Genomic DNA, 12554 nt, shown 5'->3' with positions numbered 1-12554 from the left:
CACAGCATAGGAGACTACGTAGCTGAAAATACATTCCAGATCCAAGCTGTAATAATTAAAACTGATGAAACGCAAGGATCCAGAATTGGAGAAGTGCAGAAATCTGAGGATTAGAGGGCTAGAGGAGATTACAGAGCTAAGCATGGACAAGGCCTTGGAGAGACCTGAAAAACAAGAGCAACAAATTTAAGACATCTGGTAATGCCAGACCAGTGAAGCCCGGGTCAGCATTAGCATTTTGAGGGATTCAAGTGACTGGGAGGCAAGTCTAAGTGCCCCATTTCTCTCCTATGAGAATTATCGGGCACTGGAGGCTGCTCTCAATCTGTGCACCCATGTAAAAGCAAGTTACATAAAGACCTTGTGATTTCTTACCAATATATGTTTGTTTTTGGTTTGTCACCACTTGCATGTAAAATATTCACGGTCATCTATCATGTGTTTTAATCAGCAGTGATATTTAGATTTACTTATCTGAATATTTACATGGATTTCCTTTAATAGGATTATAAATTCCAGTCCACACGGCAGTTCCCAACAGTGATTTGAATTTATCGTATAAAACTATTTAAACAATTTGGTATTCTGCTATAATGCTTTGGTATTTGGGATGCAGTAGGCAACTTCACTGAATGAAGTGGATCAGGAATCAAGTCTCAGAATTGCACTCCTCTTTTCATGGCATTTGTGTCTTGTTCTACTTATTGCAGTGCGTGTGATTTGCATTAATAGAAGATATATACACAAGGTGGGTAGAGGTTTTTTGGCATAGTGGTAAAGTCACTAACTAAACTAGGGCGATTTAAACAATCCTTAGATAAGTACGTGGATGATTTTGGGATAGTGTAGGGGGACAAGCTGAGAATAGTTCACAGGTCGGCGCAACATCAAGGGTCGAAGGGCCTGTTCTGCGCTGTATTGTTCTATGTTCAAACCCTGAGCCAAGAGTTATAGAGTCATTGCAATCTACAGCACTTTGGTCCAACCCGTCCATGCCGTCCTGATATCCTAAACTAATCTAGTCCAACTTGCAGGCCCCCAGTCCATATCCCTTTAAACCCTTCCTGTTCATATACCCATCCAGATGCCTTTTAAATGCTGTAACTGTACCAGCCTCCACCACTTCCTCTGGCAGCTCATTCCATACACGCAGCACCCTCTGTGTGAAAATGTTGCCCCTTAGATTCCTTTTAAATTTTTCACCTCTCCCCCTAAATCTATGCCCTCTCGGTTCAAGTTTCACCTGCTCCCAGAGGTGTGTAATAACATCTCTGAACAAGATTCAGAGTGATTAGAAAATATATGTAAGGTGTGTACACTATATGTATGTGGCAGTTTGCAGGCAGTGGGAGTGAGAGCCCCATACAATTTCCCAGGTGGCATTCCTGCTCATCCCAACATGTCACTCCAATCAACAGCTAATTAATGGCTGCTTCTTGTGTAGCCACATTTTTGGGATTGAACAGAGGAATTCGGGGGCAGAATGGGAGCCTTGCAGGTGGCACTGCTCAGATCTTGGGTGATCCATGGCCTTACTCATGGATCACTTTACCCTGTTTGTCTCCCCACTACCGCAAAGCCTGTCCACCTTCTACAAGCCATGAGTATGCTGGAATACTCCCCATTTGTCTGAGTGGAAGGAGCTCCAACAACGCTCAAGAATCTCAACACCTTCCCAGACAAACCAGTCCACTTGGATGCCATCTCATTTATCACCTTAAGCATTCACTTCCTCCACCATTAGCATACAGTGACTGCCATGTGTTAGCTACCTGATGAAGGAGCAGCACTCCGAAAGCTTGCACTTCCAAATAAACCTGTTGGACTATAATCTGGTGTTGTGTGATTTTTAACTTTGTCTATCCCAGTCCGACACCGACACCTCCACACCATATCACATTACAAGAAGCCTTGCAGCAACTCACCAAGGCTCCTTTGACAATACCTTCCAAATTCTCCATCTCTACCATCTAGAAGGACAAGGGAAGTAGCTTTTATGATAAAATGGGAATACCCCCACTTGCAAACTCCCCTGCAAGCCAGAACGCCATTCCGACTTGCACTTTTGTAGCCTTTGCTGCACTGTCCACTGGATTCAAACCCTGAGAGTCAGACCCAAAGAACTCCGTTGGTATAATTACTGCACATGGTCTGCAACCATTCAAGAAAGAGGCCCACAGTCACCTTCTCATGGGCAGTTGTAGAGGAGCGACAAATACTGATCCAGCCATAGACACCAACTCTCAGGATAGAATACCAACAAGTATTATTTATTGTTTCACTTTAATTTGAAGAGGGCCTCTTTCCTTCCTGGTGAATTGTAACTGCGAAGAACAGGTACTTGCACAGTTTTACTTGTTGTTTTTATTTGCCTGTTAAAGTTGATCAGCACTTGGTCTAATTTAAGCAGTATTTCACATTCTAAAATGGCTAATGTCTGGGCTGATTTAGTTACGCTAAGAATGGAGTTGCTCAGGAAATTGTGCACGAGAGTTTAGAGTAAACTTTTATTGATGATGTTGTGACCATTTGTTGCAAATCCCCTGTTGCCCCTTGAGTTCAGGGTAAATAACGAGTTTCCCTTCACTGTAAATGGTAGAGTTTGTAATTTTTAAAATCGCTTATAATTGTAGCCTCAAATGCATTTCTTGTGAGACTACTCAGGAGAACCTCATTAGTTCAAACTCCAGGGAACCCTAGCTAGAAATGGGTTTTATAGTACAGGTTTTATTATAAAGTGTTTCATTCACTTAAAGACCTTTCTAGCATTGATAACTTCAGTCCCTGTTAATCAGATGCTTGTTTTGTTGGGGTTATGGTTGTTCAGGGAGCAGATAACCTCGACAAGCTCAATTCAAGTGTAGATGCTTGTAGCTATATTCTCTTCTGCATATTAAAGGGTTGGTTTATGCAGAGAACAGGATTCAGCTCAGGGGTGGATAGTTGGAAATACATTTACATGGTGAATTGTTATGATCTAAAATGTACTGCCTCATGTCCACAGTGGGAACTAATTCAACAGTCAGTCATAGATCAGTGGGTGACTCTCTCAACTGTGAATCAGAAGATTTTGGATTCAAGTTCCACTCCAGGGGTTTGAGCACAATATTTCAGATGACAATTCAGTGCAGTACTGACTGAGTGTTGCACAGTCAGAGATACCATCTTTCAGATGTGATGTTAAAAAAAGTCTGAGTAAATGATTCCATAGTACTAGTTGCAAAAGAGGAAAGTCAAGACATATCCCTCAGTAAACAAAAAAAACACCCATTTACATTTTTATTTGTGGGATCTTATGCATAGATTGAATACCATTTTAAGTTACAATTGTGATAGGCTGCAGAGTAATTTCAGACATGGAGACAGAGAAATGTGCTACATAATTTAGTTTATGGTAACTCATTAAAACAGGTTCCATGCTCTTACTGCAGAGTTTGCAAAATGGACAACTGAGAAGAAATTATAAGTTGTGGCCAATATTGCTCCCACGGACCAAACCAAGACCAGATTTGAATCAGCTATTTAAGTTCACTTTAATAGTGATTTTTGAGAAGATTTGTAGCCAAATGATGTAGAGGAACCAATGGTAGTCTTTCAAAGCAGAACAAGCAAGTTCTCTTGGATGTCCTTGCCAACATTAATCCCTCAATTTACACCATGAAACAAGATTAATCTGGTCATTAAGACGTTGATGAGTGTTGTTTTCTGCTAAAGTGTCCAGGACCTTCAGAATCAGATGTGGAGAATGACAGCTCTGAGTCACACCTCATGGAATGCCTTATCACATTCTTTGGAACATCCCAAAGTATTTGAGAATAGCTTTTTTAGAAGAAGGTGTTTGGTATGCTTTCCTTTATTGGTCAGAGTATTGAGTACAGGAGTTGGGAGTCATGTTGCAGCTGTACAGGCCACCGTTGGAATATTGCGTGCAATTCTGGTCTCCTTCCTATCAGAAAGATGTTGTGAAACTTGAAAGAGTTCAGAAAAGATTTAAAAGGATGTTGCCAGGGTTGGAGGATTGAGCTATAGGGAGAGGCTGAACAGGCTGGGGCTGTTTTCCCTGGAGCATCATAGGCTGAGGGGTGACCTTATAGAGGCTTACAAAGGGGCATGAATAGGGTAAATAGACAAGGTCTTTTCTTTGGGGTGGGTGAGTCCTGAACTAGAGGGCATAGATTTAGGGTGAGAGGGGAAAGATATAAAAGAGACCTAAGGGGCAACTTTTTCACACAGAGGGTGTACGTGTATGGAATGAGCTGCCAGAGGAAGTGGTGGAGGCTGGTACAATTGCAACATTTAAGAGGCATTTGGATGGGTATATGAATAGGAAGGGTTTAGAGGGATATGGGCCGGGTGCAGACAGGTGGGACTAGATTGGGTTGGGATATCTGGTCGGCATGGACGGGTTGGATCAAAGGGTCTGTTTCCATGCTGTACATCTTTATGACTCTATTTTGTGCAGTCAGCTGAATGGATATATGGTAGAGATAGTTCTATCACAAGGCAGGGTGGTAACACAGTGGTAATATTGCTGGGCTAGTGAATGAAGGGCCTGGACTAATGTTCCTGAGACATGAGTTCAGGTCCCACCATGCCATCTGAGGTGTATAAATTCAATGAAATAAATTGGGAATAAACAGCCAGTGTCAGTTATTTATTTGATTGATTTATTGTTGTCGCGTGTATCATTTACAAGAGGGAATCTGCCATTCTTACTTGGTCTGGCCTATATGTGACTTTACACCTTAGCAATGTGATGAACTCTTCTCAGCCCTCTGAAGTGGACTGGCACTGCCCTTCTGAGATATATTGCTTGCCAGCATTCAGAACATCCTACTTATGCTTTATTTGATGATCCACCTCTGTCTCCATCAGTTGCCTCGGGCTGTTGTACTGTTTGAAGTAACGTAATGAATAATAAATGTTAAAATTGCAACAATTTGTATTTAAATAGCACCTTTACTGTAAAACACCTGTTATGAAATATCTTAAGGACATTCAAAGGAGTTAGGACTATGGAGAGATTGGATCACAGGGATTAGAATTTTTTTAAATTAAAGTCTTGCTGGATGGAGCCATTGTAGGTCAGTGAGGGCAGAAATGATGAGCAAATTTGACTTTTCTGTCAGGAAGGGTTAATGTGGAATGCCTGTTCTTGATGCTGGTGTTTAGATTTAACCCAGTAGAGTTTCCCCAATGTAAAATTGTCATGCACAGTCAGTGGAGGGTTGGCAATGTGTAAATAGTCACAGTAGGGGACCAAACGCAGACAACAGTGATCTAAAGCTTTAAATCAGCAGTGACAAGAATGACCTCAAAGAATCTAATAAGTGCACAGATATCTCCCATTGTACCATTTATGATTGTAATAATTGAACTCACTTCCCATATAGTACTGGATAGGAGGGAGTGATTAGATGGCATGTATTTATCTCTTTCGCTTTGATACAGAGCTTGACATTTGCAATGCTTGAATATGTCTGCAGTCCTTGCAATTGCTTCATTATCCACTGTGTGGGTATACAGTACATGATATAATGTCCACGCTCCCTCTGACTGTCTGTACTGTTATCAGAGTCCAGTCTCTCCAGGACATTTTGTTCCTCTATCTCAGATGTTCATCACTGTGCAGTTAGAACTCTATGGTACAGCTGATCAAGAGGAGATAGCAGACCGAAATATTGTCAAGGAGTTAAGCTTAAGGAAAACATTGCAAAAGATCAGAAAAAGTTAAGGGCAGAGATCATCCACCATGTGAGAAATGAAAACATCCCACATTAGAAAGACAAGAGTACTGCCTTAGATATTCTTTCACATACAAGTGTGGCTTAATGGGTGGGACGCTCTCATCTGTATGTCAGAAGATAGGGAATCAAGTCTCACTCTGGATCTGGAGCCTAAAATCTGGATCAACCTGTTCAGAAATTTTATTACATGCCTCTGGAGCAGGTTGCACTTGAACCCAGGGTCCAGAGGTAGGGACACTATCCATGCATCTCAAGATGCCCCTAAGCAGGTGTTCTCACTTCAGAACTGAGGGAGTTCTGCTCCATTGAAGTGCACTGTTTCAGATGATATGTTAAATTCAGGCTCCACCAGCTGTCTGTCAGGGGAACGTACAACATTACTCTTTAGCAGAAAGGTAGGGAACTTATTCCTGGTTTCCTGGTCAAAGATTATCCTCAACCCCTCAACGTTGCAAAGCCAACATTTGTGGGAGCTTCAACCAATTGAAACATTCGAAAATATTTCATTGGTTATGAAGTGCTGTGAAATATTGTGTAAGAGACTGAACAAATGCAAGTTACTGATTTCTAATGGTGCCAGTCATTCTTTTCAGAGAGCCTTTGATTTAGGAACAGCCCCATATTGGCCAGTATCGTATATATTAACATCCAGAAGTGGAACAACTAGAGCTATTCGTAATAGAAACTGGATATTTGGGTCTTTGAATACACTGTGTCCCCAGGACTCTCTGAAACCTTTTTGAAAGAGAACTGTTAGACTGTTCAACACGGTGACTCAGTGGTTAGCAGTGCTGCCTCACAGCACCACGATCCCAGGTTCAATTCCAGCCTCGGGCGACTGTCTGTGTGGAGTTTGCACATTCTTCCCGTGTCTGCTTGGGTTTCCTCCCACAGTACAAAGATGTGCAAATTAGGTGAATTGGCCATGGTAAATTGCCCATAGTGTTAGGTGCATTAGTCAGAGGGAAATGGGTCTGAGTGGGTTACTCTTTGGAGGATCTCAGAGGGTCGGTGTGGACTTGGTGAGCTAAAGGGCCTGTTTCCACACTGTAGGGAATCTAATCTTAAAAAAAATCTAATCATTATTTGATTGGCACTCAAGAAGCTCAACACCATCCAGGACAAAGCAGCCTGCTTGATTGGTACCACATTCACAAACATCCACTCCCTTCACCACCAAAGCTCAGTAGCAGCAGTGTTGATTGTCTACAAGATGCACTGTAGAAATTCGTCACGGTTTCATAGACAGCACAACCACTTCCATCTAGAAGGACAAGGGCGGCAGATACTTGGGACACTAATGTCTGCAAGTTCCCCTCCAAGCCACTCATCATCCTGACTTGGAAATATATCATCGTTCCTTCAGTATTACTGGGTCAAAATCCTGGAATTCCCTTTCAAAGGGCATTATGGAATCTTTACACTACAGGGTACTGCAACAGTTCAAGAAGGCAGCTCACCGCCCCCTTCTCAAGGGCAATTAGAAATGGACAATAAATATTGGCCAAGCCAGTGATGCTCACATCCCATCAATGAATTTGCAAAAAAAGGAACTAAACTTCAGGAACTGCCTTCCTAACAACACTGTAGGTATATTCACTGTAGCTGTTCAAGAAGGAACACCACCTGATTAAGAAAATGGAGTTTATAGATAGATACTAAGTGACAGCTCTGCTAATGAAACAAGTCTTTATGGTCAGTTTCTCATTCAGTTGCCCAGCTCTGACCTTTGGCTTCAGATTTAGAAGGCAAAAAGTTCATGGCCTACAAGTTTCAGAGAGACAGAATGAAGTAGATTCATACTGGACTCAAACATTAACTCCGTTTCTCTCCTCACATATACTGCCAGATCTGCCGGGTTTCTCCAGCATTCCCTGTGTTTGTTTCAGATTTCCAGCATCCGTAGTATTTTACTTTTAAAAGGATTCAGGGCTTTGTGTTCAGGATACCAGCAGGAGTCAGGCTATTGTGTTGAAAGACCATCAGAATTTCAGAGGCTAAAGTTCTATTTATGAATATCGATCTACCTTCTAAATTGTGAGAAACATGAGGTCTTGACTTTTATTACCTGACTGAGACTGATCCCTCCATTGTTGGAGAACAGCTGAAAGTACTTGTAGACAGATATAACTCGATATGTGTCTTTCTGAAAATAGATGCATTCTTTCAAAAAGAAATATTCTTTTCATATAAAAATTGTTTTTGAGCAGGCAGTGTACAGTAACAGCACAACATTCACCAACTGAGTATTGTTCATACACATGGGGACTCCTGTGCAAGATTCACAGCATTATACTGGGCACTTTGGGAAACTTACAGAGATACAAAGGAGGATGATTAAGCATGCCATTATTTGCAGAGTCCGGCAGACTGTATAAAATATTACACCACACTTTGTTGTCTCATGCGATGGGATTCTGTGGGTTCGGGACAAGGTCTCAGGAGTTAATTGATTGATGTATGGGGAGTGGTGATCAGGGTTTAGAGTTTATTGGATAACGTGGGTGGGAGGCAGGGTCAAGGGCAAAATTGTTCCAAACAAAAATAATGCTTCAAAAAATTATTATTTATGTGCATTTAATCCAAGAAGGCTGAGGTTGTTGTCCTCTTCATTCAGGAACCTCAGAAAATGATGTTGTTGATTCTGGCACAAAGGGACTAACAGAAAGAGAAAGCGCTTTGTTCTGTCTCATCATTGAGGGTCTTGCTCTTTTGCAATTGAATTATTGCATCTCGTCATCTTGGTTTATGGGTGGGCTGTAGGCAAAAGGAAAGAATTGATAGCAGATTCTAAAATGGGAAGGCTTGACAAACATAATGGAGGGGGGGGTGAATAGGCATTTATACATTTCTTCCTTGTTGTGAGTGTGCTTTTGTTTCTGTACTTCATAATCAGTTTGGCTGCTAATTAAAAACAGCACATCAGAGTCTGCTTCATATACTCTGCTGCTTTGTTAATCCATGATTCGGACCACGGTTGTGGTTTACGTGGACTCGATGTCATTACAAATGTGTGGTTTAATGCTGCACTTTCTGAAAACTGCTTTGCTTCTTCCTTCCTTTACCTTCTCAAAAAACCTACTCACAGCTTGAGAAAGTAAGAAATTTAACTATTTTCAAGAAAAAAAAGCTTGGGATTTCCCGTTCAATATCTCAGCAAAGCAAATGGATTTTTGGCATTTATTGCTAAAAGAATGGGGTATAGAAGTAAGGACGTGTTGCTGCAGTTGTGCAAGGCATTAGTGCAACTACACCTGGGGTATTGCAAACTATTTTAGTCCCCGGGGAGAAAGCGAGGACTGTAGATGCTAGAGATCAGAGTCAAAGTGGTGCTATAAAAGCACAGCTGGTCAGACAGCATCCGAGGAGCAGGAGAGTTGATGTTATGCTCGAAACATCAATTCTCCAGCTCCTTGGATGCTGCCTGACCAGCTGTGCTTTTCCAGCGCCACATTCTTCGATGACTTTAGTCCCCTGACTTGAGGGGTATGGTTGCATTGGAAGCAGTTCGGAGGAGGTTCACCAGATTGATCCCAGAGGTGAGAGGTTTCTCTCTCAAAGAGAGATTGAGCAGTTTAGGCCGATACTCTCTGGAGTTTAGAAGAATGAGAGAAGATCAAGTTGAGGTCTATAATACCCAAAGGGGATTGACAAAATAGACAGAGAGAAGGTGTTTCCTCATGTGGAGAATCTAGAACGGGAGGTGGGCAGCTTTGAAACAGGCTTGAATGGGAATTACTCCTCTCAAAGGGTCATGGATCTGTGGAATTCACTCTCCCAGAGTGTGGTGGATGCCAGGACGTTGAGTAAATTTAAGGAGGTGATTTTTAATTAATAACAGACTGAAGGGTTATGGACAACGGGCAGGAAAGTGGAGTTAAGGCCAAGATGAGATCAGCCATGACCATATTAAGTATCAGAGCAGGCTTGAGGGCTGAATGGCCTACTCCTGCTCCTAGTTCTTATGTTCTTATCCTGAGCTCAGGTGGGAGCAGTGCAATTAGATGAGAAAATTGCTCAGCAACTGGAAGAGAAACAGCAGTAACTTGCATTGATGTATCACCTTTATTGCAAGTCACTCCACAGTGAGCACTAGAGGGAGTCTGGTTTGAACAGTTTTGAAAGGAATAACAGAATGGGCTCCTAGTTAGTGGTATGCAAGAGCTACAAGGGATGACCTTGTGAAACAAATGGATTATGAGAAGGTTTGCAAAGACGAGATATTGATGAATTCAGCAAAGAAATGCACTCTGTCAATCTAAGGTGGTTGGAGGCACGACCATTACTGGTAGGATCCAGGCAACGCTCACAAGGTTAGAATTTGATCGAGAAAAGTTGTTGGACCAGACCTGAGTCTGAGCAAGGTTACTGGGATGGAATGAGGTGAGATTGTGGAACCCAACTCTCAAATATTTAAAATAAGAGGGGGACAGGGGATGACTAGTTTAACGAGGGATGGAGCGATCAACAAAATTGGAGTCTAGGAAAGATGGGTTGTGTGAGGGCATCAGTAAGAAAAATTGAATCTAAAATCAGCAAAAGCTTTCAGGATTTCAGGAACAGTTGGAATGAGGAGGGGCAAGGCATATGGAAATAAGCACTTGTTTCTGATGGAAAGATTCTGGTTCCTAGTGTTTAGTTAGGCTGGAACAGAACACTTAGGAATTCTTATGGTCTAGCTCAATCTAACCAAATGGCTGCAAAAACATATAAAGTCATAGAATCAAAGAGATGTACAGCATGGAAACAGATCCTTCAGTCCAACCCGTCCATGCCGACCAGATATCCCAACCCAATCTAGTCCACCCTCCAGCACCCGGCCCATATCCCTCCAAACCCTTCCTGTTCATATACCCATCCAAGTGCCTTTTAAATGTTGCAATTGTACCAGCTCCACCACTTCCTCTGGCAGCTCATTCCATACACATACCACCCTCTGTGTGAAAAAGTTGCCCCGTAGGTCTTTCTTAGATCTTCCCCCTCTCACCATAAACCTATGCCCTCTATTCTGGACTCCCCCACTTCAGGGAAGAGACATTGTCTATTTATCCTATCTATGCCCATCATGATTTTATAATTTCTCTAGCAAGAATGAAAGGTTAATGGCCTGAGGTGGAAATGACACTTTCAGTCTTTCTAGCTTCAATGATTCACTTGTGATTTAATGTCAGGACAGGTAGGAATCAAATTAAGTGATGAAATGGTAATGCTCAATGTCTTCATCTGTTCATTGGTCACTGGACTTGAAACAATGACTCTATCTCTCTACAGATGCTGCCAGACTTGGTGAGTTTCTCTGGCATTCTCTGTTTTTGTTTCTGTATGACTTCATCTCGCCACATGGCTGTGAGAGAGAGCAAGATCATGTAACATTGCGTCACTTCCTGTGATGATGTATACAGTGTCATTTGTATGTCATTGCATAGGAATCCCTATCTGTGAACAAACACATAGATTAGAACAATTCAAGAATCTCAAGGGGAGCTGGTGATAAACAATGAATGTTGGCCCAGCCAATGGCAACCATACCTTAGACTGAAGCAATATATAAAAAGGAAGTTCTGAAAATCCTTATTCTAACCTGATACATTGAAATGATAATATTTCAGACAATTAATCCAAAGAGAATGTTCAACTTTTTCTTGCCTATCTGGTTTCTACTCAAGGGTACCTTTAAGGGAAGGCAATGGCCCAGTGATATTATTCTTGGACTGTTAATTCAAAGACCCAGATAATGTTCTGGGGATCCGCATTCAAATCCCATCGTGGCAGATGGTGGGATTTGAATCCAATAAGAAAAGTCTGGAATTTTTAGTCTATTGTCTATTGTCTATTGTCAGAAAAACCCATCCTTACCCTGTCTGGTTTACATGTGACTCCAGACCTGCAGCAATGTGGTTGACTCTTAACTGCCCGCTGGGCAATAAATGCTGGGCCTGACCAGTAAAGCTGTCCTCCCATAGATAAATCTAAAAAACAAGCATTAGGAGCTTATTCCAAAACAGAGTTCCACCCATCCTCGTTCTCACCCAATATTCACAAAGTTGGCGGGGGGAGGGAGGGTTGGGGTCACTGAACGTCAATGAGACCTGTGCTGCTATTTTGCTCTTTCACCTTCTCTTTTCCAGGCCCACAAAACCCTTTTAAGGATTCTCACAAATAAGATAAAGTTATACTGAGGGTGCAGCTTAATGTGTTGGTGAGGAATTCCTTTGTCCGCCATTTTAACTGAGTCATAACCTGCTTTTGACAAATTAATCAGATAGAAGCCTCTATTAAAATATTATGGCAAGAATTAGGCCAATGTGTTGATATTATGTGTGATTCTGTGATTCAAGCAATTTTCACTAATTGCAGCCTAAAAAAGTGGTAATTTTGACATTTTCAAGTGTATCCTTTATACCGTGACAAGCAGAGTAAGCCCTTCTGATTAGAACTGTCCCTTTAAGGACAAAATTCTTTGATGTGGTTTTGTTTGATCTTTTTACAACATTGTAAGCAATACAGTTTTGATCAAACAGTTCTGGACTATTTTGGGATATTTGCGTTGTATATTTCCTTTTTTTTGTCATTCGCACAACTTACAATTACACAAGGGAGTGGACACTCTGACAGACTTTTGAAAGGCTTTGAGCAGTTTCACTGAATGAAGCACAACTTCCGTTTAAGGGAGAGAATCACAGGGAAAGATCAGAGAAAACCACATGAAAGACCTGGCCCTCTTAAAGAGGCAGGTCACATCCAAAACCGTTTGTCAAAAATTTTGATGTTAGATGATTGTCTAAATGTTCAAAATTTAATAATATG

At 41.6% G+C, this 12554-nt stretch overlaps 1 protein-coding gene across 2 annotated transcripts in view; it reads left to right on the top strand.

Annotated features, from left to right (window-relative positions):
- eefsec (eukaryotic elongation factor, selenocysteine-tRNA-specific) overlaps positions 1–12554 on the top strand; it is a 418279-nt gene that overhangs the window by 373999 nt on the left and 31726 nt on the right. The gene's annotated exons all lie outside the window — the stretch shown is intronic.

This window comes from Chiloscyllium plagiosum, chromosome 18, assembly GCF_004010195.1.
Source record: "Chiloscyllium plagiosum isolate BGI_BamShark_2017 chromosome 18, ASM401019v2, whole genome shotgun sequence".
In the NCBI taxonomy this organism is placed as follows: domain Eukaryota; kingdom Metazoa; phylum Chordata; class Chondrichthyes; order Orectolobiformes; family Hemiscylliidae; genus Chiloscyllium; species Chiloscyllium plagiosum.
This window is presented reverse-complemented; position numbering and strand designations above follow the sequence as displayed.